General features: G+C 49.5%; 1 protein-coding gene across 2 annotated transcripts in view; it reads right to left on the bottom strand.

Moving 5' to 3' along the window:
• Positions 1 to 13,746, bottom strand: part of SMG6 (SMG6 nonsense mediated mRNA decay factor) — a 1,283,123-nt gene that overhangs the window by 322,906 nt on the left and 946,471 nt on the right. The gene's annotated exons all lie outside the window — the stretch shown is intronic.

Here is a 13,746-nt window from a genome sequence, read left to right as displayed (position 1 = left end):
GGAAGGGTATACTCAGATGTGAGTCCCATGCTCACTGCACCATCAGGATTCAAGCAAGCCGGGCCGAAGACGGCTGAAATGCCAGAAACCGGTCCCCGGAAGCTTGTTTCCTTCCCAGTATAAGAATTGGCTTGGTAGTTTGGTCTGCCCTGTTCCCATGATGCACTGGGCCAGGGACAGACTAATTTGCATGTAGCCAGGTTCTGAGCTGGGATGGTGCAGTGAGCTAAAAAACGGTGATGGATCAAGCCCTGATCTTTGGACTGGGTAGGAGTGTTCTGATTAATTCAGATGCTCTGTCCATCACCACCCCCTTTTCTGAATCGTTTTGTCCACCATAAGCGTGGAAGGGTATACTCAGATGTGAGTCCCTTGCTCACTGCACCATCAGTATTCAAGCAAGCCGGGCCGAAGACGGCTGAAATGCCAGAAACCGGTCCCCGGAAGCTTGTTTCCTTCCCAGTATAAGAATTGGCTTGGTAGTTTGGTCTGCCCTGTTCCCATGATGCACTGGGCCAGGGACAGACTAATTTGCATGTAGCCAGGTTCTGAGCTGGGATGGTGCAGTGAGCTAAAAAACGGTGATGGATCAAGCTCTGATCTTTGGGCTGGGTAGGAGTGTTCTGCTTAATTCAGATACTCTGTCCATCACCATCCCCTTTTCTGAATCGTTTTGTCCACCATAAGCGTGGAAGGGTATACTCAGATGTGAGTCCCTTGCTCACTGCACCATCAGGATTCAAGCAAGCCGGGTCGAAGACGGCTGAAATGCCAGAAACCGGTCCCCGGAAGCTTGTTTCCTTCCCAGTATAAGAATTGGCTTGGTAGTTTGGTCTGCCCTGTTCCCATGATGCACTGGGCCAGGGACCGACTAATTTGCATGTAGCCAGGTTCTGAGCTGGGATGGTGCAGTGAGCTAAAAAACGGTGATGGATCAAGCCCTGATCTTTGGACTGGGTAGGAGTGTTCTGCTTAATTCAGATACTCTGTCCATCACCACCCCCTTTTCTGAATCAGACTAAATACGGCATGCATGGATATGGGTGTATGTGTTTGTGTGTCATTTAAATCATTATTTGATCTTCAAATAACCATATCCCTCGCCAGTATTTTTGGTAACCTTTCGTTATTTTTGATGTTGTGCCCTTGATAAGAACTGCTGGAGTTTCTTTTTAGATCTGATGTGTGTTACATTTATGTGTTTGTGAGGTATGATGACAGTTCATTGTCCCTCAATTCTCATTTCTTTGTGCTCACCGCAGTGCTGCATTTTGCATTGGACTTTAGTGGTTTGCGAGCAAAATGAAGCTATGTGTCTCATTAGGTGAACTAAACGAAGAGACTTATAGATTCTGTTCTCTTCATTATAGGTGTGCAGTTCCTTTGCTCCAACACCTTGCGGCATGTTCTTGTTTCTTCTGTAGGAATTCTTTTTTTCTTAACTTGAAGTTAGAATTTGCTGGACATGGAGTCAAGTGAATGTAGCACTGCGATGCGACTACTGCTAACATATGTTGTGCTGATGCGATAGGTTGGGCGGTATAGTGTGGTCTGTAGAGTGTGGGCTGTAGAGTGTTGCTTTTGAGTGGTAGAGTGAGGGGGAATAGATTGAGGGCAGATAGAGTGAGGGAGTTAGCTGTAGAGTGATGCTGGTAGAGTGTGGGCTGTTGAGTATTGGAGTGTTAGTGAGGGCGTTCGAGTGCGGGCTTTGGATTGGTAGAGTGGTAGAGTGAGGGTTGTTGAGTGGTAGAGTGAGTGTTGTTGAGTGCTAGAGTGAGTGTGGTTGAGTGGGGGTGTTTTGATTGGTAGAGTGAGGGAGCTAGAGTGATTGCGGATAGATTGAGTGCGGATAGAGTGATTGCGCTACAGTGAGGGTGCTACAGTGAGGGTGCTACATTGAGGTTAGATAGAGTGAGGTCGGATAGAGTGAGGGCGGATAGAGTGAGGGCGGATAGCGTGAGGGCGGATAGAGTGAGGGCGGATAGAGTGATGTGATGTATGATGACAGTTAATTGTGCCTCAATTCTCATTTCTTTGTGCTCACAGCAGTGCTGCATTTTGCCTTGGACTTTAGTGGTTTGCGAGCAGAAGGAAGCTATGTGTCTCATCAGGTGAACTAAAGGAAGAGACTTATAGATTTTGTTCTCTGAATTATAGGTGTGCAGTTCCTTTGCTCCAACACCTTGCGGCATGTTCTTGTTTCTTCAGTAGGAATTTATTTTTTCTTAACTTGAAGTTAGAACATGGAGTCAAGTGAATGTAGCACAGCGATGGGACTACTGCTACCGTATGTTGTGGTGATGCGATAGGTTGGGCGGTAGAGTGTGGGCGGTAGAGTATGGACTGTAAAGTGTGGGCTGTAGAGTGATGGCTTTTGAGTGGTAGAGTGATGACGGCTATATTGAGGGTGGATAGAGTGAGGGCGTTAGTTGTAGAGTGATGCTGGTAGAGTGTGGGCTGTTGAGTATTGGAGTGTTAATGAGGGCGTTAGAGTGCGGGCTGTAGATTGGTAGAGTGAGGGCGATAGAGTGAGGGTTGTTGAGTGGTAGATTGAGTGTCGTTGAGTGAGGGTGTTGGATTGGTAGAGTGAGGGCGCTAGAGTGATTGTGGATAGATTGAGTGCAGATAGAGTGAGGGCGGATAGAGTTATTGCGGTAAAGTGAGGGTACTACAGTGAGGGCGGATAGAGTAAGGGCGGATAAAGTGTAGTCGGTAGAGTGTGGGCGTTAGGGGTAGAGTGGTTGAGTGTGGCCATTAGTGGTAGAGTGGTTGAGTGTGGGCGTTAGTGTTAGAGTGGTTGAGCGTGGGCAGAAAGGAGACTGTGAGAACGTGCGTCGGCGATCAAAGAAAACTCTAACACCCATATGGAGAGGAAGGGGGTGGTCTGCCTTGTGAGTTTAATGCGTGTGGCAACCAAGGGAGAGCGCGGCGCGCGCTGGAGAGGGAGGGGGTGGGATGCCTAGCGAGTTTAATGCGTGTGGCAAGAGAGTGAGAGCGCGGCGCTTTGGCGCCACCACATTTTTAGACTACCACGTCCATGTGCACTTTTTCATTTGTTAATTCAAGTTATACCAAAAAGTAAGGCCAAAACACATAGCACCAACAGGCATTTCCCCCCTCCCCCTAAAACACTAATGAAGAAAAAAAATCTTGCCTTTTGGAAACGCTTTGACTCCGTAACGTTTGTGTTTAAATGTAAATGTTGAAAAGGCACCGTAAGAAGGCAGTGTGTGAGGGTGAATTGTATTAGGGCACAGTGTGAGTGTATAAAGGTGCATGATGTGTGCGTGCACGGGTTGTAAGAGTGCAGTGTGTGTGCATTTGTTAATTCAAGTAAAAAAAAAAAATTAAGGCCAAAACACATAGCACCAACAGGCATTCCCCCCCCCCCCCCCCCCCCCTAAAACAAAAATAATGAAAAATAATGTTGCCTTTTGGAAATGCTTTGACACGAACGTTTGTGTTTAAATTTAAATGTCAAAAAGGCACCTACTGACATCGTAAGAAGGCAGTGTGTGAGGGTGAATTGTATTAGGGCACAGTGTGAGTGTGTAATGGTGCGGGATGTGTGCATGCACAGGTTGTAAGTGTGCAGTGTGTGTGGCCTAAAATACTGTGAGTGGGTAATGTGTCAATGAGAAGTCAAATGGGGGCAGTGTGTGAGGAGGGGTCAGTGTGGTATGTGTAAGGGGTTCAGTGTGTGTGGTGTGTGGGTGTCCCTGAGTGGCGTTTTGTGTCCCTGACTGATGTGGTGGGGTCCCTGACTTGCGTGGTGGGGTCCCTGACTTGCATGGTGGTGCCCCGGATTGATGTGGTGGTGTCCCGGAGTGATGTGGTGGTGTCCCTGAGTGATGCGATGTTGTCCAAGAGTGATGTTTTGGTGTCCCTAAGTGATGTGGTGGTGTGCCTCAGTGGCATGGTGGTGTTCTTGAGTGGCATGTTTGTGTCCCTGACAGATGTGGTGGTGTCCCTGAATTGCGTGGTGGTGACCCTGAAGTAGAGTAAATAGCCCTGCATAAAAGTATGTTGAAACTAAAGAATGCGTGTCGAACATATGAGAGGGAGGGGGTGGGCTGCCTGCAACTCGAATGAGCATAGGGAGGAGGGGTTGGGTGGCAACAGAGAGAGAATGGCGCGCGCTTGAGAGAGAGAGGGGGGGCTGCCTGTTTCCGTTTGTCAACAAACGAAGAGCGCCCGCATCGCTGGAGAGGGAGGGGATGGGATGCCTGGGCAGTTTAATGTGTGTGGCAAGAGAGAGATAGCGCGGCACGCGCACAAAGTGTGTAAGAGGTAGGAGCCAAAGAAAGCTCTTAAAAAAATGCACTTGGAATGCGTGTCGAACATATGGAGAGGGAGGGGGTGGACTGCCTGCAACTCGAATGAGCATAGGAAGGAGGGGTTGGGTGGCAACAGAGAGAGAATGGCGTGGCTAGAGAGAGGGGGCGTGGGCTGCCTATTTGCGTTTGTCAACAAACGAAGAGCGCAGCGCGCGCTGGAGAGGGAGGGGGTGGGATGCCTGGGCAGTTTAATACGTGTGGCATAAGAGAGATGGCGCGGGCGCACAAAGTGTGTAGGAGCCAATGTAAGCGCTTAAAAAAATGCGCGTGGTTGTGACAACATGAGATGTTGAGCGTGATTGTGTCCACATGAAATGGACTGAATCCGCACTTGGTCAAGAGTTTGTTTTGCCTACAATACACTCGCCTATCTATCCCTGCGGGATAGAATAGTCGAGACCTAAAAAAGCAGGGCGCAGGAAGTGGCAGTCAAGCGTGTTCAGCAGTACGAGGAGAACTCAGGAGTTGGTAATCACACACGGACAGATCAAAAACACCCTGAGTCGAATTTTAATCCCCAGGACCCCAAACAAAGGGTTTCTGAATTCTGCCAGGTCTTTTCTCCAAGTCCTGGGGCAAATGGCGAGTACCAGGCAGTATCACAGTTTCATGGTGTTATGGTTCACAGTGCTAAGGGCCCGAGGCTCTGCTACTTGAAACCACGAGCCAAGACTACACTGGTAGCTGTGGTCAAGCAGGCAAACCAAACTAAAATAAGTGGTTAGGGTTTTGGATTCGGGTACAATATACCACAGACAATAAAACACTCACTAAAACATATTTACACCAGGAAGGATTTTCTTAGCACAATAATACTTCTTTAGCAAGCCATTAGAAGAATAGAGCAGGGAAAACAGACTACACCAGTAAAAACCTAAAGTATCCAGCACTTTTTTGATGAGATGGAACCAGAATCAAAAACTATGTTAGTCTTTGGAGAGAAACAATTCCAATGCAAGTCTCTGGCGGGCAACTCCTATGCACTCCAGAAAAGCTAGGTCTTGGATGCCATACACTGTCTTCTACCATTGGCCCAGCCAATGGATGACAACTCTCTGGGTACAAGTTCAGAGCGGATTGGAAGTTCATATTAAAATGTAGTGCAAGGTCCACCAAACGAGAAAAGCAAAATTAGTGAGGAAATGGGAGTGAAGGGTTTTCCGGACAATGCTTTAGCCCAGCATGTCTGGTTCTTACGCCCCCTTACATAGTCCCGCCCAAACCCCACCCTGGAGCAGAACTTGTAATTCACTGATACTCCTTGGATGTACACAAGGAAGCTAAAAAGGATAAACATCTATTAATGTAGCAACCCTTTCACCAATCACTCAGGATAAATATCACCCTTCCTCTGACAAGTTACTTTTTAATAATTTGTTCCCAGAAGGAATGACATTAAGGAGTAGTTTCTGTCCTGTAACTCCAGTTCTGTAGTAGGGGTATCTCTGTTATAGTCATAATCTAGTGAACAGTCCAGCCCATGTGCGTGGACCCCGGCAATCAAAAATAATCTCTTAAGTTGTCATAAAATGCAGAACTGCAAAGACACTTAAGAGAGAATTTAAAGACAAATAATGCAGCCTATATCCACAGGCTACATTGTCCAGTACTACAACTACAAATTCCACCAAAAAAAAACAAACAAACAGCACAGCCTGCCCAGTTTCCTCCATAGAGAAACTTGCCTCTACCAGTAAAAGCCTCTGGAATGATAGAGAGGAAGGCATGGACAGACAAGCCCCATAGGCTGCCATTATGTGGCTTAAATAGGATACTGTGCCTTTAAGAGAACTTTCCAGAACTTCTCTCAGTATCCCAGAATGCACAGCAGGTCATTTTACTTTCAGTTCTTTTTGAAGGCGTAACACGCCAGACCTGTAGCATTCCTTACATGAATATCTTTCTCCACCGGGGAGGAGGGCGGGCGCTTATGACTATAACAGAGATACCCCTACTACAGAACTGGAGTTACAGGACAGAAACTACTCCTTCTGTAGTAGGGGATCTCTGTGTATAGTCATAATCTAGTGAATAGAATGGCAAGCCCATCCCCACACCAAGCGGCGGTGGAGAACGAGAATTAACACCACTATTGTGCGAACAAATTTCGCAGCAAAGCCTGCCCAACCTGAGCGTCTGCCCTGGCATCAGTGTCCAGGCAGTAATACTTAGCAAAGGTATGGACCGACTTCCAAGTGGCCGCCTTGTAGATTTCTGCAATTGGAACATTACGGAGCAAAGCTGTCGTGGCAGCTTTTCCCCTGGTGGAATGAGTCTTAGGTTTACCCCCTAAGGTCTTATTAGCTTTTTGGTAACACAGCTGTATGCAGGACACAATCCACCTAGAGATGGACTGCTTAGAGGTAGCAAGACCCGTCCTGACCGATCCATAATTGATAAACAATAGGTCTGACCTACGAATATCTTTGGTTTTATCCAGATAAAATTTCAACACCCTCCTAATATCCAGGGAATGTAAAGACCTTTCCGCTGGAGATGAAGGATTCTGAAAAAACGTAGGCAAAGATATGGTCTGGTTGACATGAAAATCAGAAATAACCTTGGGAAGAAATTTAGGGTGAGTACGCATAACAACCTTAGCAGCATGAAATACAGTATAAGGTTCTTGGCAACACAACGCCTGAATTTCACTCACCCTGTGGGCCGATGTAATGGCCACAAGGAACGTCGCCTTCCAGGACAGGTGCTGCAACGAAGCCTTATGAATAGGTTCAAAAGGCTCCTTCATCAACCTGGACAGCACCACATTCAATTCCAATGAAGGCGAAGGGAGCCTGACAGGAGGGAATACTTTCTTCAAGCCTTCCAGAAAATCTTTGATCACAGGGATCTGGAAGAAGGAAGTCTGTGAAGGGCATTTCCTGTAGGCAGTCAATGCAGCGAGATGAACCTTAATGGAATGAATATTAAGGCCAGACTGCGCCAAATGTAGAAGGTAAGGAAGGATGACATCTTCCTTGCACGTCGTCGGGTCATAGTTCTTGGACTTGCACCAGATACAGAACCTCTTCCACTTGTAAACATAGGAAGTCCGAGTGGAAGGTCGCTTAGACTCCTTCAGTATGACCATGCAATCTTCAGGCAGATTCAAATGGCCATATTGCACTATCTCAGGAGCCATGCCGCCAAACTCAAAGACGAGAGGTTGGGGTGCAACATCTGCCCCCGAACTTCGTGAGACAGTCCGGCCTGCACGGCAGCCGTATGTGAGGAAGGAGAGACCGGTGAAGCAGGTCCATGAACCACCACTGCCTGGGCCATTCTGGGGCAATAAGTATCATCCGCGCCCTGGACCGGGCCAGCTTGATGAGCACCGCCGGAATCAGGGGAATGGGTGGAAAAGCGTACAGAAAGCTGTTCGACCAGTTGATCCATAGCGCATTCCCCAGCGTCCCCTGCTGGTAGTACCTGGAGGCGAAGTCTCGGCATTTGCTGTTTTCGGCGGTGGCGAACAGATCTACGTCTGGAGTACCCCACCTTGCGAAGACTTCTCCTAGTACTTCGTCGTTTATGACCCATTCGTGGTTTTCCTGAATCAGTCTGCTCAGTGCGTCCGCCTGAACATTCTGCACACCTGGCAGATGGGTAGCCGTTATCGTCAGTCCTCTGGCCAGAAGCCAGTGCCAGATCGCCTGCGCCTCCTGCTACAGAGTGCGTGATCTCGAACCCCCTTGCTTGTTGAGGTAATACATCGTGGTCGTATTGTCCGTCTGTACATGCAGAGAGTTGGTCTGAAAGGACGGATGAAAGGCCTTCAGTGCCAAGTGAACAGCTCTGAGTTCCAGGAAGTTGATGTGATACGTGGCCTCCATCGGGGACCACGTTCCTTGAATCTGTAAGTCTCCGGAGTGCGCCCCCCAACCGTGGAGGGAAGCATCCGTCACGACGGTCTGAGTGTGAATGTCCTTGTGGAAGGGAACCCCTCTGAGGAGATTCTCCGCTGAACACCACCACTTCAGAGACTGAAGAGCATGCAGAGACAGTCGTATCTTGTCATCCAAGATCCTTTCCTCTGATCCCACTGGTCCTCCAAGCACTCTTGCAACGGTCTCATGTGCAGTCGTGCATGTGGCGTTAGGAAGATACAAGAGGCCATCGATCCCAGTAGAGAAGACACCGTCCTCACTGTTGTAGATGGAGTGGTCATAAGAGCCTGAGCCTTCCGAAGGAGTGATAACCGTCGCTCCTCCGAAGGAGACACGCTTGCTGGCAGCGTATTGATGGAGGCTCCCAAGTACTGTATGCTTTGGACCGGAGTCGGGACAGACTTGGACATGTTGATGTGCAACCCCAGCTTGTTCAATAGAACGCACGTCTTCTGGAAGTGTGCTCGAGCTTCAGAGAAGGAGGAGGCCTTGATCAACCAATCGTCCAGGTACGGGTAGACGAACACCTTGTTCTTCCTCAGGTGTGCTGCTACCACTGCCATGCACTTCGAGAATGTTCTCGGCGCAGACTTCAGTCCGAATGGCAGTACTGTGTATTGATAATGATTGGCGCCGACTTGGAATCACAGGAACTTCTTGTGTTTGTGTGCAATGTGCACATGGAAGTACGCATCTTGTAGGTCTATAGCACATAGCCAGTCTCCCTGTTGCAACTGAGGATAAATCTGATGCAACGACAGCATGCAAAACTTCTCTCTGCGAATCCACTTGATTGCATGTCGCAAGTCCAGAATGGGCCTGAACCCGTTCTTGTCCTTCTTGCGAACCAGGAAGAACCGGGAGTACAGACCTCTTCCTCTTTGAGACAGAGGTACATCTTCTATCGCCCTTTTCCTTAACAGGATAACGGCCTCCGCCTGGAGCTCGCGCAGCTGAAACTGCAAGCTGACCGGTGGAATTGCTGGAGGCGGGCTGGTGAACCGAAGACTGTATCCATTGCAAACAATATTCAGCATCCACTTGTCCTGAGTAATTTTTCTCCACTCTGCAAGAAAAAATTTAACGTTTCCCCCCCACCGGAGTGGGTAACGGATGCAAGGGAAGTAAGCGCTCAGGGCCTAGACCCGGCCGGGCCTTTGGTCGCTGGTGACGACTGTTGGCCGCCTCTGCCTTTCTGGCGCTTCTGGAACGGTCTTCGGAACTGCTGCTGTTGTTGCTGCTGCTGTCCCGAAGACTGGCCACGCCCTCTGCCCTGTCCACCGAAGCGTCTCTGGAACGGACGGTACGATTTCTTGTTATCCTTGGGCTTTTCCTGACCCACAGCTGTGAGTGTCTCGGCCTCCGCCTTCATGCGGGCCATTTTGTCATCCGCATCTTTTCCAAACAGGGTTTCGCCAGAGAATGGTAAATTGGCAACCCTTTGTTGTGCGTCAGGTTTCAGCGACGTGAGGCGGAGCCAGGCGTGTCTTCGCTGGTTAATCCCATGGCAGAAGCCATGTGCCACCAGGAGGGAAGAATCGGCTGCAGCGCTGATGACCTGATTCGCCACCAACATCCCCTCATTCAACACCTCCTGGAAATCTTCTCTCTTGTCACGAGGCAGGTATTCTACAAACTGCTGGAGGGATTCCCAGAGGGCTCGGTCATACCGCCCCAACAAGGCCGTGGGACTCGCAGCCTTCATGGAGTCGCCGACGTCCCACAAACCTTCCTCCCAGCCGAATCCAGCCATCTAGATTCCTTATCTGGTGGGACTGTGGATGAAGGAGTGGTGGCATGCTGTTTTCGAGCCGCCGTCACTATTACAGAGTCTGGAGGAGGTTCCACCCTTAGAAAGGCCGGATCCGAGTTGGGAGCCCGGTATTTTTTCGGTAGTCCCGAGGGGGCCCCCTTAGTCACCGCCGGGGTGAGAAAAAGGTCCATGGCCGGATCCTCCAGGCCTGGTACCAGTGGTAGTAATGGCCGAGACAGACGTTTCTGGTGCAGCATCTCGAAGATCACCGATGTCTTGGGCATGGGCTCCGTCAACGAGATGCCCAATTTTGCTGCACCTCTTATCAGGACATCATGAAAGGACACCAGATCGTCAACTGATGACACCCTTGTCTCCGGTGACTCCGACAAAGTCGGAGAATAGTCCCTGGTCCCTGAAGACCCCGTCTGGGAACGAGACCTGCACCTCCTGTGGCGTCGTCTCGACCGCGTGGATGAACTATTGCGTGATCGTTCCCTCCTCCTGGAACGAGATTGTGATCTCCCAGTTCGTGGACGCTCCGCAGGTCTCCGTGGAGGCGTCTTCCGTGGCCTATCCTGGGGTTTTGGTTTAGGCGTCCCCTTAGGCGGTGTAGGGAGTGGAGGCAGTGACACCGACCTTGGCGGAGGAACAGGAGGTATCTCCGACCGAGGAGCGGGCCCATGAGGCGGAAGCAGTGGTGGTAGTTGTCCAGAGGGAGGAAGTGGTGGAAACGGAGGGTTGATGGGAGGATCCTCCTTCGGTACAGGAGGTGGGGGCGTCTTCGGCCAAGGTGGTGTATAGACCACTGAGTACACCGAGCCCGGTGACTTCTTCGGGGGAGGGGACTGCGAACCGGCCCCTCCAGTAGGTGATCGCCGTCTCCGGCGACCTCCACCAGACCCAGCGTGACTTCTGGCGCCAGAACTCCTTCTGCGCCGCTTAGGAGATTTGGAAAGTCTCCGAGACGCCGACCTCTTTCTTCTCGACGCTGAGCGTCACTTTTCCGGCGTCGAACGCCGCCTCTGCGACGTCGAACGCTTCTTCCGCGACGTCGAACGCTCAGTCCTCGACGATGAGCGTCGACTCCTTCTCGACGCCGACCTCTTTCTCGAGGTCCTCGACGTCGAGGATCCCCTCGACGCCGACCGTCTTCTCGACAGCGACCGGCGGTGTCGCTTCGACGGCGCGCGCCGACGCCTGTCGATCCTTCTTCGACGTTGATGGCTCGACGCTGATGACGACGACGAAGAAACCGTCGACGGTGATCTCGACGGCGGCCTACCCAGGCCCTTCGACGTCGATCCTTCACGCCGTCTCGACCCGGAGCCCCGGGGAGATGGGGAACACACCGTCGTCATCCCTCTTGACGTCGTCGTCGATGTAATCGAGGGAGACCGGGACCGTTTGCTGGGCTTCCTGCCTCTGGGGAGCCCCCCAGAGGCCTCAGCAGAGGCAGAGGGAGCCTTCCCAGCCTGCCCAGACCCACCTGCAGCCTGCAGACGTCTCTCCTCTAGGTCTTGAAGCCTAATCTTCAGCCTTTCCCTCATGGTCCTTGCTGAAAAGTTCTGGCAGATGTCACATTCTTCAGGGACATGTGCCTCAGGGAGACAGAGTAGGCAGACGTCGTGTGGATCAGTCTTGGACTTCTTCCTTCCACATGCTGAGCACTTGTCGAAGAGAGCAGCCCTAAAAAGCCTGAACAAATACACAGGAGTGAAGGGAAACACCAAGTACACAAACTGAAAACACTTTTAAAACCAAAAGTGCACAAAAATCCAATAAACCCTTGAAAAAGGGAGAGCTCAATGCCAGGGTCCTATTAGCAGGAGCCGGAAAAAAGAACTGAAAGTAAAAGGGACCTGCTGTGCATTCTGGGATACTGGGAGAAGTTCTGGAAAGTTCTCTTAAAGGCACAGTATCCTAATTAAGCCAAATAATGGCAGCCTATGGGGCTTGTCTGTCCATGCCTTCCTCTCTATCATTCCAGAGGCTTTTACTGGTAGAGACAAGTTTCTCTATGGAGGAAACTAGGCAGGCTGTGCTGTTTGTGTGGTTTTTTGGGTGGAATTTCTAGTTGAAGTACTGGACAGTGTAGCCTGTGGATATAGGCTGCATTATTTGTCTTTAAATTCTCTCTTAAGTGTCTTTGCAGTTGTGCATTTTTTGACAACTTAATAGATTATTTTTGATTGCCGGGCTCCACGCACATGGGCGGGACTATTCACTAGATTATGACTATACACAGAGATCCCCTACTACAGAATGGTTTATAATGTGTAGACAACAAACTAAATTGTGCTTCAACAACTACTGGAATAGAATGGTTCACACTTTAACAATCGTGGAATAATGGAAGGTGCACTCAAACATCTGACCTACAGGTGACACACTGAACTCTGCAACAAGTGCTCAACTCACTGTGCTGTGTATTCCCCAACATAACCCTTGGGCTGAGGACCTGCCTTAAACCAAGACTGCCTCCTACGTGTTAGACCAACACTGAAGTTGGGAAACCGCAATACGCATCATAGGGTTTAGTGAACACAGGTCCCTTAAGGAGGGGTATCTGCAAGAGCAACGTAACATGCAGACACATAGACCTCAAATAGAATTCAGAGTGGCACGGGTACGAGCACACACAGCAGTGCCAAACCCGCAGCACATGGGCATTGTGGAGCTCACCATACAACTCACTGGGTGGAGCAGCACACGCATGCTGCTGCTTCAAGTTCACTACTGCATACACACCCTTCTGACCGATACTGCCACAAGAGAGCGTAAGGCTTAACAGGCCACTCAACCACCCATCTACTAGCAGAGATGTGACCAAATGTAACTATAGTAAGGGTATTGATGGGGAAGAAGCTGAAAGCATCACGCTGAAGAGGGGGCGAACACCTTTAGAGCCCCTTGTATCTAAAACAATTGCAATCCTTGGTTAAAAACACTTCAAGCAACCTCCTTTTAGTAGGTGCATGCATCATGGCCAATTTGAGTATTATTTGCCTCTTGGTCAGTTGGGCTGTTGGATACTCTGAGAAACCTTTACAATTTGGTAGACGTTTGTCAGGGGAACATTATCAGGTGATTTTTAAGGGAAACAATACATTTCAACTCAAATCCCACATCATTTGTCCTGATCATAAGAATACCCTTCAGCTGGAGAATGGGCTGATTGTATGTAGGTGCTGAGGCACAGGTTCTGAATTAGTATGTCATCACATATTTGCCTACTTCTTTGTGCCTCGAAATTATGTTTGACCTTTACATAAATGCCATGATTGAAACAGAGCGAATTTTAAAAGCGAGGCTTGTTGGCATGACGTTATCATCATCAGTCTCAACTGTAACTGTCTGTTGTGCAACTTGCATACTTCATCCGCTGGCTTTTAAAGTGACTTCATGGACTAGGTTCAGTTTGGATTTACACCCCAGCACTTTACTTATGCCACCAACATAAACCCGAAGATAAAGAAAGAGGATGGTGGTGCTTGAGGATGGAGGACTTTGTGTTTTCACTGTGTGTCTTTTGTTTTCATGGATTATTGTTCTTGCTCTAAATATCGAAGCTCTCACCTGGAAAGGTTAGTTAAGTATCTTATGAACCTGTGCCACGCAGGAAGAAGGGCCTCTGCTCTAGCTTACATACGATGCCAAATGCAGCTGTAGGACTAATTCGGGGCACAAGGGCTTGCCATACGGGTGTGTCATTATACTTCTTTTTCATATCTGGTGTACCTACCCCAGGAATCACCCATGAATTGTT

Source organism: Lissotriton vulgaris, chromosome 2_1, assembly GCF_964263255.1.
Source record: "Lissotriton vulgaris chromosome 2_1, aLisVul1.2, whole genome shotgun sequence".
In the NCBI taxonomy this organism is placed as follows: Eukaryota; Metazoa; Chordata; class Amphibia; order Caudata; family Salamandridae; genus Lissotriton; species Lissotriton vulgaris.
The sequence above is the reverse complement of the archived record's forward strand: the minus strand, read 5'-3'. Positions and strand labels throughout refer to the sequence as shown.